The sequence below is a fragment of the Magnolia sinica genome, chromosome 14 (assembly GCF_029962835.1).
Source record: "Magnolia sinica isolate HGM2019 chromosome 14, MsV1, whole genome shotgun sequence".
Taxonomy (NCBI): domain Eukaryota; kingdom Viridiplantae; phylum Streptophyta; class Magnoliopsida; order Magnoliales; family Magnoliaceae; genus Magnolia; species Magnolia sinica.
This window is the reverse complement of record NC_080586.1, coordinates 25,979,700-25,993,521: the sequence shown is the minus strand read 5'-3', so window position 1 is coordinate 25,993,521 and position 13,822 is coordinate 25,979,700.

Sequence of the window (13,822 nt, the reverse complement as noted above, 5' to 3'; positions counted from 1 at the left end):
ATCCAGGTGGCCTTATAAACAGGTTGGACGTTAAATAAACGTCACAGTGGGCTCCCTGCCCACGTGACCTGATCAACAGGTTAGATGAAAAATAAACATTACGGTGGGCCCCTCCCTGACCGCCTGGCCCCCTGAACGGGTTGGGTGGAAATAAACATTTCCAGTGGGCCCCAGTCCAGTGGGCCCTACCCCAGGTCCATGTGACCCTTTGAAAGGGTGGTGTGGCAAATAAATATTACAGTGGGCCCTACCTGGTCCAAGTGACCTTATGAATGGTTGGATGGCAATTAAACCTTACATTGGGCTCAGGTTGGGTGGAAAATAAACATTATGGTAGGCCCCACTTGGGACCCACTTAAGTATATATTGTGATCCACACCCTCTATTAGTGTGGGTCCTACCGTGATGCATATATTTTATCCAACCGTCCAATCATTTTGGAAAATATTTTAGGGCCGTGTGATAAGGCCCATCTTGGTGTGTTTGTGGCTAGTCTGTTGAGGCCCACCTTGATGTATTGGTGGTCCTTGTTGAGGCCCACCTTGATTTGTATAAGGCCCATTTATGAGGCCCATTGTGATGTATGCAAGGCCCATGTGACTAGGCCCATGTGGATGCATTTGTGGCCCGTCATTGAGGCCTACCTTGATATATGTGAGACCCATGTATGAGGCCATTTGATGTACTAGAGGCCCATGGGTTGAGGCCCAATAAGATGTTAAAAAAGGCCCATTGCAATGTGTGATTCTTGGAAGGCTATCCCTTGGGAGCAATGATGGTTTGATGTCCACATTGTAAGGTTAATGTTGGTTAAATGTCCGCATTACGACTCTCCCTGAGGCCCATTAATAGGCCCATACCTGTAGTATATAGGCCGTCCAGGCCCATCTTCATTTTGATCAGAGCCCATCACCACATAACATGTATAGCATAGATCCATGATTCATGATCATACGCATCATATGTATGCCTGATGTGAGGAGTGACTGATCATAGCATATGCCTTTGGGCAGACTGTTTATGGGCCCCCTGATAGGCAGAGTTGCCCCATATAAGTGCATGATACATGCAGGACTGTTACATGACTGATAGTGTGACTCATGCACTTGCATTTGTGTGATTGTAGTTATTGTATGCCCTAGCGACATCAGGGCCATAGCCTCCACAGACACATCGTGGGTGACTGGGTTGGATACCAGAAATGTTTGGTTCTAGCATACGGGCGCCATAGATGTCCTTGGGTGAAAATCTATAAACCCAATGGTACCAGAGAATGACTCCAACGTCAAGACCGAGTGGATATATGAGCGCACGAGGGCCGAATACCAGGAGGTCACGTCTCCCACTGTGTCGTGGTCGGTTGGAAAGGAGTGTGGCCTTACTCGCTCGAGAGTAGGGGGCAATACTATGCTGAGTTTGACCAGCTTGTGAATGGGTCCGCTATCGACATGCCAGATAGGTATTGGCAGGCTATTGGCCAGGCGGATAGTGAGGTTTCTTACGCTCACTTGGACTGTGCGGCTAGGAGAGCGGAAGTGCCATTTGGAGTGTACTAAACCCCAGTGATTATCCAGAATGAGAACTGTACTGATATATTATGAGGATTGGCATGCTTGAACTGCATCTCGCATCACATGGTCTTGACATGGCCGATAGCATTCATATCTTGCACCGCATAGCCTTGGTACGGCTGATTGCATTCATGTGCTCATCACCATGATTCCTCATTACTCTGACCTTGCATTTTGAGCATGCTTATATTACGCACATACTTACACCACCCTCTAAGCTTTCTATAAGCTTATGCACGATTGATGCGTGTATTTTTGCACAAACTTTGCTTTCTGGGATGTTATCTCCAAGACCCCACATAGAGTTGACTATATCATTCAACCTAGTGGTAAGGATTTGCAGTTTAGATTTCTTGATAGTAGTCATACCCTCGTGTGTCATTTCTAAAATATCCCAGGCTTATTTTACAGTATCACAGGATATAATTCTTCTGAATTCATCTGGTGATAGTGCGCAAGTGATTGCATTTAAAGCCTTAGCATTAGCACTACTCTCGGTTCTCTGAAGAGTGGTTTAAGTGCTATAAGGACCAATTTTTAAAGTTTTATTTCTGTCAAGGACTAGAACTTCAATAGTAGGTGGAGTCCATTTTGTTACTATGGCTTACCACACATTCTCATCAAGAGACCTCAAGAATATTCTCATTCTGGCTTTCCAATAACCATAATTAGAGCCATCAAAAGGTGGAGGCCTAGTGATAGAAAGGCTATCAAAATTTAGCATCTTAAATGCTCAGATCGGTTAGCTCAGGAACTAAATCCAAATAAACAAGGTATTAGGCTCTAATACCACTTGAAAAGTCCGAGCAATATGTCTGGGGGGGGGGGGGGGGGTGAATAAGACTATGCCAAATAAAAATTAAGCGGAATATAAACAACAAGATAGCCAAATGAAATGCAAATAACAACCTCAAAAATCAAGTATTGAGAGGTTGATACAAACTTGGTTCTAAGGACAACATAATACCAAAAACCAATGGTTTATAGTAGGACAACCTTACTAGAATGTGGGTGAGTATCAAAAACTCAAACGAAGATGATATGAAAGAAATAGAAACTAATCTATTACAACATTCACCACATAATGCTAAAATATAAAGATTACAACATTCACATCCACGTATACATCCCACAACCTTAAACCATAAAAGATTAAGAAATAAATCACACGTCCACCAAACATAGAGAATTATAGTGCTTCACGTGTGTGTACACCAACTGTTAAACAATGGCCACACAACTACTCCACTCCTAATATCCACTCCCTCGGGATATTAGCGTTCACTAATCCAAAATAGGTTTTTCAAGGTTCACCTAAAATTTTCACAATTGTGTCTTTCATGTGGGCTTACACAATTTAAAACCCCCATAGTCTAAGTTTTCTGGATCACCTTAGACAAAACAAAATTGGAGATTTTTTGGAATAATCTTACAAACCAAAAAGGAATTGAATTATAAAAAAACAAAATACTTATCTGTATGAAGATTCTGAAGTAGCCCAGTAGAACCAACTTGATGATGACATATATGTTCAACGTTCAGTCTCACAAGTGTATAGGGTTCTAGGTCTAGATGATTTTTAATTAAACCAGCATGGGTTTGTATTGATTTTGATCTCAAGGAAGGTAAGTTAAATATCCCCTTTCAATATAAGAATGGAATAGAGATTCAAAATCAAATTACAAGAGCTACTTTAAAGAATCTTAAATATGCACAAAATAGCTTAGAATATACTCAAAATTATCTCAGAGTGGTTGCTTAAGAATGATAAGAATTGAATAAAAAACTCTAAAATTCGAGCACTATTTATAGGTGAAAAATCGGTTCGCACGACTGGCCTTTGGTTAGCTACGACTGGCCTTATCTAAACAGATTTTCAAAAATTTTGACGTGATAAGATTTTTCAGTTGCACAACTAGCCTTGTAGGTCCCACGACTGGTCGAGTGGCCTGCTCGACTGGTAGTGGACACCACAAGACTGGTCGTGAGAGTCCAGATTAGACACTGGAAAATGAGTCAAGCACTGTACGACTGGTCAGCACTATTCACCCGACTGGTCGAGCAGTTTTCAGGACTAGTCATAGACCAATAAAAAAATTTTAAAAATTCATAACAAATCCTGGACTAGTCGAGGAAATACTAGGACTGTAGAGCCAGTGCTAGGACTATTCGAAAGAATAGAATTTTACACATATAAAATGACCAAAATGACTAAACTAAAGTATGAAATGATCTAATCATGATCTAAGGTCAATCTAGGTCAATCATACCTTACTTGTGAGATAGAACATATGAACCATCAAACTATCGATCACTTCAGCAGCTTTAATTTTTGCGCTCTTCAAAGCTTGAACTCGACATACCGAACACAGTCTTCAACTAGGTCTTGAGTTCTTGGACTTTTCTGGTTACAGATCTTGCACTGCAAAAGTTAAGTCTTCACTCAATATATAAAAGTCTTCACTTTCTTCCAGTTTGAAGATCTTGGTAAGTTCATCGTAGATATCGGCAAGATAGATTCAGCACGAACAGAACGAACGTCAAAGATTCAATGTGAACAAATATACTAACTTGATACAAGTCAAGATATAAACTTGAATTGGTTTGTCACATCAAAGTTTGACCTTACTTAGGGTTTATCAACATAGCACTTTCATTATGTTCTAACTTGATAGGTAAGTGGCAATCTTTCCCATAGACAAGTCTAAAGGGAGACATTCCAAGAAGGGTTTTGAATGTCGTACGTTAATCCCATAAAGCATCCGTCAATCGGATTGACCAATCCTTACGCTCAGGGTTAACCGTTTTCCTTAAAAAAAATTAATCTCCCTATTGAAAATATCAGCTTGCCCACTAGTCTATGGGTGGTATGGAGTACTTACCTTGTGAGAGTTGCCATATTTCTTCATTAGGTTTGCAAATGGCCTATTTTAGAAATGTGAGCCTCCATCACTAACAATGGCCCAAGGCATTCCGAATTGAGAAAAGATGTTCTCTTTTGAGAATTTAAAGACCGTTTGATGGTCATTGTTCCAGCATGGAATCGCTTCGACCCATTTAGTGACATAATCTACGATGAGCAAAATATATAAATTTTCAAAAGATTGGGGGAATAGTCCCATGAAATCGATACCCCAACAATCAAATGCTTCAATGATTAGAATGGGGTTCAAAGGCATCATATTCCGACGGGACAATGTTCACAAGCTTTACAAAACTCATGAGTGTCCCTGAACATAGTGGGCTAGTAAAAGCTACACTACAGAATCTTGGTTGTGGTCTTTTTAGTAGAAAAGTGACCGCCACATGCCCGAGAGTGATAGAAGGAGATGACACTTTAGTGTTCATTGTTTGGCATACATCTCCTTAAGATTTGGTCTGGGCAATATTTAAACAAATATGGATCATCCCAAAAGAACTTATGAACCTTGGTTAAGAATTTTTTCTTATCTTACGTAGTCCAATGTGTCGGCGTGAAACCTATCGCAAGATAATTAGCAATATCAACAAACCAAGGTGAATGGGAGAGTTTGAACAATTGTTCGTCATAGAACATGTCATTGATATGTCGTCTCAAGGGAATCAGAGAGATCAAGGTGGGAAACATGATCAGCCACTACATTCTCTACCCCTTTTTATCTTTTATTTCCAAATCAAATTTTTGGAGTGGGAGGATCCATCTTATCAAGCGGGGTTTAGCATCATTCTTAGAAAGAAGATACTTAAGCGTCGCCTGATCTGTGTAAACAACGATCTTGGATCTGATTAAGTAAGACCTGAATTTGTCCAAAGTGAATACTATGGCTAAGAGTTCCTTTTCCATATTAGTGTAGTTCACTTGGGCAGGATTTAGAATGTCAGGCCTATTTCCTAGTGACTACTCCGTTCCATACGATCCCGGGGTCCTCCCGATCGAATTTCATCGACCCGCGACCTATAGACAATGTTTGTAAGCAACCCTGAGTTATGTCTTATGAACCTGAGCCGACTCAACTCGAGACCTATGCCATTGCGACCATGTCGTCGCGGTGTCTCATGCTTCAATCTGACGCTTAGATTGTGAGATGTGGCCCGCGCATCATCGTAGCTGTGGACCGCACATTACGGAGCCATAGCCATTCTAGTAGGTGCATTTCCCTAGAACAATTATGATGATGATGTCATCCTAGTTAGACTAGGGTGACATGACTACCCCATACATCTTACAGGTAATGACGGCTAGCTAGCTATGCCTCTTACATGTGTGATGATTATCTTACATAACAATGATTACACCTCTACATCCCTCTCTCCCTCCCATTCTCTCTCTCATTTTGCTTCCCTAGCAAGAGAGAAGCCATGGATGTCCCACCATTAGAGAGAAAATCCAGCCCTCTTCCACCTATATTCCCCACCAATCTAACCCTTGGATCATCATCTTCACCATTAAAAGAGCATCATTGGAGCATTGGAACACTAGGGAGGAAGAAGAAGGAGAGGTGGGTGTTTCCTTAGCCTAAATTTGCTTATTTTTGTGCATGAGACAAGTGAGACCCATCGATCAATGGTGGAGATCCCATCTTGGTCCCTAGGTGTGGCCAATGGCCCACCAAGCTTGCATGTATGTACCATGAAGGGGCCATTCTCCATGGACCCCATCATGATGTTTCTCTAATATCCATCACATAAAGGGATCATCTAGACCTATGATTTGTGGTGGGGATAACATCCCCACCTTGATTTACTGATTTAAGGGCCCACCTAATCATGGGACCCATCTTGATGAATGTATGATGTATGTATGATGCATGTATTGAGGGGGTCATAGTAGCAGAGCCCCTCCATCACACGTTTCTCTCTCTCTCTCCCTCTCCCTCTCCTGTTCTCTCTCTTTCTATGGTGATGATGATGTGTGTGCCCCACCTGGTGTGTCCAGCAATCTAGACCGTCCAACTAGTGGGACCGTCCACTTGCCCGTCCCACTGTGATGCATGTAATCCACGCTACCCGTCAAGCGGGTAGGTCTTGCTACTCATTCGTTTAGACAGGCCTAAATGAAGGAAAATACAAATATTAGTTTGATTCAAACTATGGTGGGCCACCATGTGGGACCCATCCTGTAGTGTTGAACTCACACCGTCCAGATGAGTTGGACGTGGGACCACCTTGATGTATATGTCGTATGCCCACTGTCCAGTCCCTGGACGGTGGGGGCCTCCCTACCTTGATGATATGTGTTGTGTCTGCATCGTCCAGTCCCTAGACGGTGGGACCCACATGATATAAGTGTTGTATTCTCATCGTCCAGCACCCTGGACGGTGGAACCCACCTTAAAGCATGTGTCTGTACATGACATCCATTGTCTGAACGGTGGGACCCACCATGATTTATGTATTCTATATCTACACCATCCAGATGGTAGGGTCCTGATGTCATGAGTGGGTCTTATCCTCACCATCCATCCATGGATGATGGAACGCACCTAATACATGTGTTATACCCCACCATCCAACAACTTGGGACAATGGGATCCACCATAATGTGTGTGTTGTATATCCTCATTGGCCATCAGTTGGTGGGGTCCCATTAACGATGTGTGAGGCTCACCATTTCTATCTATTCCATCCAGGCTATCCAGTTATTTGGACGCCCAATCAGGGCCAGTAAATAGTGGCTAATCGTCCAGCACGACGGCCCATGTTGCTGTTTGTATTTTATATCTGTGTTGTCCATCTGGTGGGGCCCATTCGATAGATGTAAGCCCACCATGAGCTATGTATTCTACCTAGGCTGTTCGTCAATGGGGCGACCAGCAAGGCCCACTTGCTGTGTATGTGCAGGGCCCACCTATTGTGTATATACAGGCCTACTTGCTATATATATTTTATATCTTTGCTGCCCATTTGCATTGTACAGAGGCCCACCTTGATGTATATACCATTTTCAGGGCCATGGCCCCCATTTCTATGTAAGGCCCACCTTATGTACATGAGGACCAGACTGTCCAGATTTTTGGACGTCTAGCAGGCCCAGATGGGCTAGACATCCAGCCATTGGAGCCCACCTTGTTGTATGTACCCTGCCCATTTATTTTTTGGGCAATGGGCTGCCCCATCAGGGCCTATTATGACATATGTGATGTGCACTTTGCCTAACTATTTTCTAGGGCATATGGGCTCCCCATGAGATCCACCATGATGCATATATTGTATGTTCCCTTAGCCATTGCATTCTCGGGCTATGGGCTATCCCAAGTAGCCCACCTTGATTTATGTGGACCATGAGCTATTTCTTAAAGCCTAACATGATGTATGAGACACTATGAATGTTGCCCATTTATTTTCTAGCTATTGTGTGTGAAATTACAGTAAAGGCTGCTTTAGTTGAAGTAGGAATATGCCAATATGTCCTTAAGGGGGGGGGGGGGCGTGAATAGGACTTTTAAAGTTTTTATGGTTTATTTAAAATCCTATTGCACTAATCCTAACAACAAGCTCATATTAGGATTTCTCACAAGTAACTCTACTAGCTTCCAAGCTCGGTAGAGGATCTAATCACAAATTATTTAATAGGTAAATAATAGGCAAACTACTTTATGATGGATATGACTATGTATGTGTGTGAGGTGTGATCTCAGATATTCAGATATGAAAATATTAAATCAAATCACACAAACCAAAGAATAGCAATCTCAAACACAGTCATTTTTATAGTGGTTTGACTACTTGTCTACTCCACTCCCGATAACCACACTCAACTCTTGAGTGTACCGGATTTCACTAAGGAGGTTTCATAGCAGTTCACCTCAAACCTAAGGTTTTAAATCAGGTTCACCTTCAACCTTTACAACCTACACTGACGCTTACTATTTTATGCTCTCACGAGCAAGGATCCATACATTACACCCACTTTTATGCACACTGGCCAAGGATCTTCCACAAGACCCTAACAAAGGTTTTATATGGTTCACCTCAAACCCAAGGTTTTACATGGTTCACCTCAAACTTAAGGTTTTACACGGTTCACTTCAAACCCGAGGTTTCACACGGTTCACGTCAAACCCAAGGTTTTTACTAATTCACCTTTTACTAGATGTTAATGCTCTCCACAGAGCAAGGGTTCACACAACACACCCAGGACGTACACTCCTGTCGGAGGCCTGTTATGAGGGCTTGCAAGGGTGAGAAACACCTTAGACCTAATCCTACAAAGGAATGATCAAAGGGTCCTTTGGACTCTAGTTACTTACAGATAAGTGGATGAGTCCCTTTATAGCTCTTGATGAAGATCTCCTCCTTTGTTGATGAAGAGTCTTCTACTCCCTTGATCCATAATTCAGATGATGTACCAATATACGGCGACGGGTTGGGTCAAGGTTTTGATGGAATCCTACTCTCAAATATTTTCCTATAAAGGAGATAGAGTGATTCCCATCATCTCTGCATTCAAGGCATCCCAGCTTAATGATATGCCATTAAGGTAGTAGCTGGAGGATCCTTGAATGCGGAAGTTCATTCCCCAATCTACTCTATTGAATATTAATGATGAGGGTGGATTAGATGATGAACTTCCTTGAGAGAAAGGGCTTTGAGTAAATGATCTAAAGTTAAACACTCAAAAGTACTCTATCTAGTCATGCAGCAATCTTGCGCATATCATGCGCTCCTGTAAGGCAATACCGCCTATCTGAGAGCCCATAAATAATCTGCCCGAAGACATATGCTATGATCAGTCACTTCTCATATAAAGCATACATATGATGCGTATGATCATGAATCATGGAACTATACTAAACATGTTATATGGTGATGGATTCTTGTTCATAATGAAGATGAGCCTAGACGGCCTACACACTACCAATATGGTCCTAAACATGGGCCCTAGGGAGAGTTACAATGCGGGCATTTAACCATCATTGCTCTACAATGTGGATGTCAAACCATCACTGCTCCTAAGGCATGACCGGATCAAATGGGTTGATCAACTGGGCCGACCAAATGGGTCAAATTGAATGGGCCGAATCAAATGAATCGAATCGAATGGGCCAATCAACTGGGCCTCACATGTGGGCCTCATATACAACAAATGGCCTTGCTACCTGGGCCTCGTATGTACCAAATGGACCATAAATCTAGGTCTAACAATACAAACAGGTGGGCCCCGATCATGGACCAAAATGCAGCATATGGGCCTTACCCATGGTCCTCAAGTGGCTTAGACCATACCAAAATTATTTCAATAGTTGTAGGTGTAACATGTGCATCATTGTACACTATAAATCCATGGGGTTCATGGCCCATCAATGAGGACCAGCACTGCCCAAGCTTTGTCCATATAAATCAGCACCTTCCAAACTTGTCCAGGTGTATCAACATCATCCAAACATTGCCTAGGTGCATCAGCACCATCCAACATTGCCTAACAGTGGGTCCCACCATCAGGACAATTAGGATGTAGATATACATCACGTGGGACCCATGGAGCTTGCTGACGTGAATGGACAAGGGAGGGGTCCCACCAGCTGGACGTACACAACAACTGTATAGCTGTTGTACATTACAGCTACAGCTGTACTTAATAAGGCAGAGATGGGTCCCACATAAGGTCCACCCTCCTATACATATAATATATATAATATTATATTATAATATAATATATCATATTATATATATATATAATATAATATAATATTTTAATATTATATTAATAATACTCCAACGTCCAAGCCCTAGACCGCCTGGACATACACATATGCCAAGGTGGCCCCACACATGGGGTGGGTCCCACCATCTAGGGGTGTGGACGGTGAGGATAGAACACATACATCATTGGGTCCCACATGGGGCCCACCATAATTTTTACCTGCCGTCCAAACTGTTCATAACATCACACGGACCTGGATGTAAGGAAAAATAAATTTTAAAATGATCCAAAACTTCTAGACGTCCAAAAGGGGTTTCCATGGCAGACATTCAATCACACTGTTCCTTGTGATGTGGGCCACCTGAGTTCTAGGTATGACTGATCTTTGGGGTGGCCCACGGCCAGCAGGGGGCCCACTTAATGCACGGTATGATGATCGACACACATCATGGTGGGGCCCGTGGTTGGGACCCATGGTCCCTACCCCTTTTACTGTCCACGGCGCAGCAGCGCCTGTTGCTGCATTCCCTTTTTTTTTTTTTTGAAAACATGGATTTTTGAGGATTTTCCATGGTAGGGCCAGCATACAGAAAATCCAACCCATCCATTGGATTCTACGGCTCATGACAAGCTAAATGAGCCCAATGTTCGAGATATTTTGAGTGTATAAAAACATCAGGGGAGATTTCAAGGGTAGAAAACACTATTTTCTATGCTATAGTCTGCCGAATAATCGGACTGGCCTCATTTTTTAGCTCAACGCCTAAAATGAGCTGAGGAATAGGATGGATGATGGGGATTTAGTGTACACATTAAGGTGGGGCCTGTACAAGTGGCCCACCCAAAAGCCAAAAAAACCAACGCTCTTGTAAGTACACCTCACTGTCGGTTCACACCTCAGTGCACACGTCTAGCGTCCAGGGATGCTGGACGGACCGTGTTCACAAAAAAATCAAGGTGGGTCCCACACAGACGTGGTCCACTTGATTTAGATCAACCTCCCCAACCATCTAGGCCTGTGCGACCATCCGGTCATGCGGACCCCGAATTCGGGATCAAGTGGCCCACTAGTTAGTCGACATGGATAAAACACCCACATCGTAGGTGGGCCATTCAGCACAGAGAAAGAGAGAAAGAGAGTAAAGGGATCCACGATGACGGAGGGACCCTGCCACTATGGGTCCCTCTTGGATACAAGCATACATCAAGGTGGGTCCCATCATATGTGGACCTTTAATCACAAAAAAAATGGGAAAATACAAAAAAATGAAGAATGTGGGTCTAAGATCACCCACCATCCACTTCTTCTTACTCCCTTAGCTTCCTTTGTTCCTTAGCTTCAATCCTAACGGAAGAGTTGGAGTTTGGATGGTTGAGATAGAAGATAAGTGGGTAGGAAGTGGGCCACACACAAAGCTCTCTTGGAGGTGAAAGTGCTTGGACGTGGGATTCCTCTCTTGCTTGGGAAGGTGAGTTGAGAAATGAGAGAGAGAGGGTTGTAAAGAGAGAGAGAGAGAGAGAGAGAGAGAGAGAGAGAGAGAGAGAGAGAGAGATGGGTGATGCAGGGATAGATGTGGTGAGTGATGGGTGTATAAGAAACTTTTGACTTTAGGGGGAAGATGGTGTAAGAAAAGTATGGGGTGTGTAAGAACTTTTGACTTTAGGGGTTGCTTGGGGATGGATGTGATGTGATGTGTATTTGACATATACTTGACCCTTGATGGGATTGATTGATTAATGGATATGACATTTGGTAAAGATTCTCTTGGGTTTTACAATGCGCGGTGTTTTCCTCGAACTGAACGCGGGCCCATATTTCCTGGCTTGGGTATCGCCTCGACGCGTGAGATGCGACATCGGAACTGTAGCGACGATGCGGTCGCTAGGGTACAAGTCTCAGGTTGAATTGACTCGGGTTGACGATGTGTAACTCAGGGTCGTGTGTAAACATCAGATAAAGGTCAAAGGCTATCGAAATTCAACCGGGAAGATCGTGGAAGCCTATGGAAGGGTACGGACTAAGACACGGGGCTTACAGCTCTCCCTTCCTAATAAAAATTTCATCCTTAAAATTTATATAATCATCGCAACTAGACATAACTCATGAGGAAGAAGAAACATAACATCATCATATAAAATCAGATATAATATATAAAATACAACACATAATCAATCATTAAAGAGATGGGGATAGCGCTCTTGAATCTCCGCCTCGCGCTCCCAAGAAGCCTCTTCAATAAAATGGTGACCCCACTGAACCTTCACCAAAGGAATGACCTTGGTCCAGAGGACCTGCTCCTTCCGATCAAGGATATGAATTGGTTGCTCAATGTAGGAAGTGTCTTCACGAACCTCTAACGGTTACCAATCAATAACAGGAACGATGTCTGACCCACACTTTCTCAACATAAAGACATGGAAAATGTTATGGACGCCAGACAACTGAGATGGTAAGACAAGCCGATAGACTACGGCGCTAACGCGCCCAGTGATCTCGAAAGGTCTTATGAATCTCGGGGTAAGCATGCCCTTCGCTCCAAATAGAACTACGCCCTTCATGGGTGAGACCTTGAGATACACATGGTCCCCTACATCAAACTCTAGAGAACGATGCCAACGATCAGCAAAACTCTTCTATCGGCTCTAAGCTGTCCGCATCCTCTGCCTGATGATATCGATAGCCTCAGACGTCTCTTGCATAAGCTTGGGACCTAGGAGATGACGGTCTCCAACCTCAGTCCAACAACTCGATTACCTGCATGGTCTGCCATATAATGCCTCAAAAGGAGCCATGCCTATGGTCACCTGATAGCTATTGTTGTATATGAAGTCAGCCAATCGCAGATGCTCATCCCAGCTATCCCTAAAATCAATTAGGCAGGCCCGAAGCATATCCTCAAGGATCTAATTGACCCTCTCGGTCTGGCGATTAGTCTACGGATGGTATGCGGTGCTGATTTGTAAATCAGTCCCCATCGCTCTTTAGAAGTTCCTCCAAAACTGAGACGTGAACCTCAGGTCTCGATCAGAAATGATCGAGACTAGAACGCATACAGTCTCACACTCTCCTCGATAAATAACCTCGCAAGCTGGTCCATAGACTAAATCACACGCATTGAAATAAAATGTGCCGACTTCGTCAGATGATCTACAACAACCCTGATGACATCATGACTGCACTGAGTCCTTGGCAAGCCCATAATGAAATCTGTCGACACGTGCTCCTACTTCCACATCGGGAAACTCAATGGCTGCAATAGACTAGGGGGTCTTTGACACGCTGGCATGTGTCACAATCAGCCATAAAAGTGGTGATTTGGCACTTCATCCTCGCTCAAAAATACTGTCACCTTATGTCATAATACATCTTCATCGAACCAGGTTGGATAAAAAACCGTGATCGATGTGCCTCAGTCATAAGATCTCTACCTAACTCAGGAATATCCGGGACACATAATCGGCCTCTGAAGCGAAGTCCATCGTCTGAACCAATCTGCTAATCTACCTGATTCTCAGATGCTTCCTCAACCACATAACCCTGCAATGATTCATCAGCCTGCTGAGCCTCGATCACCCTTGTGACAAGAGACGATTGAATCGACAGGCTCGACAACTATACAATAAAAGA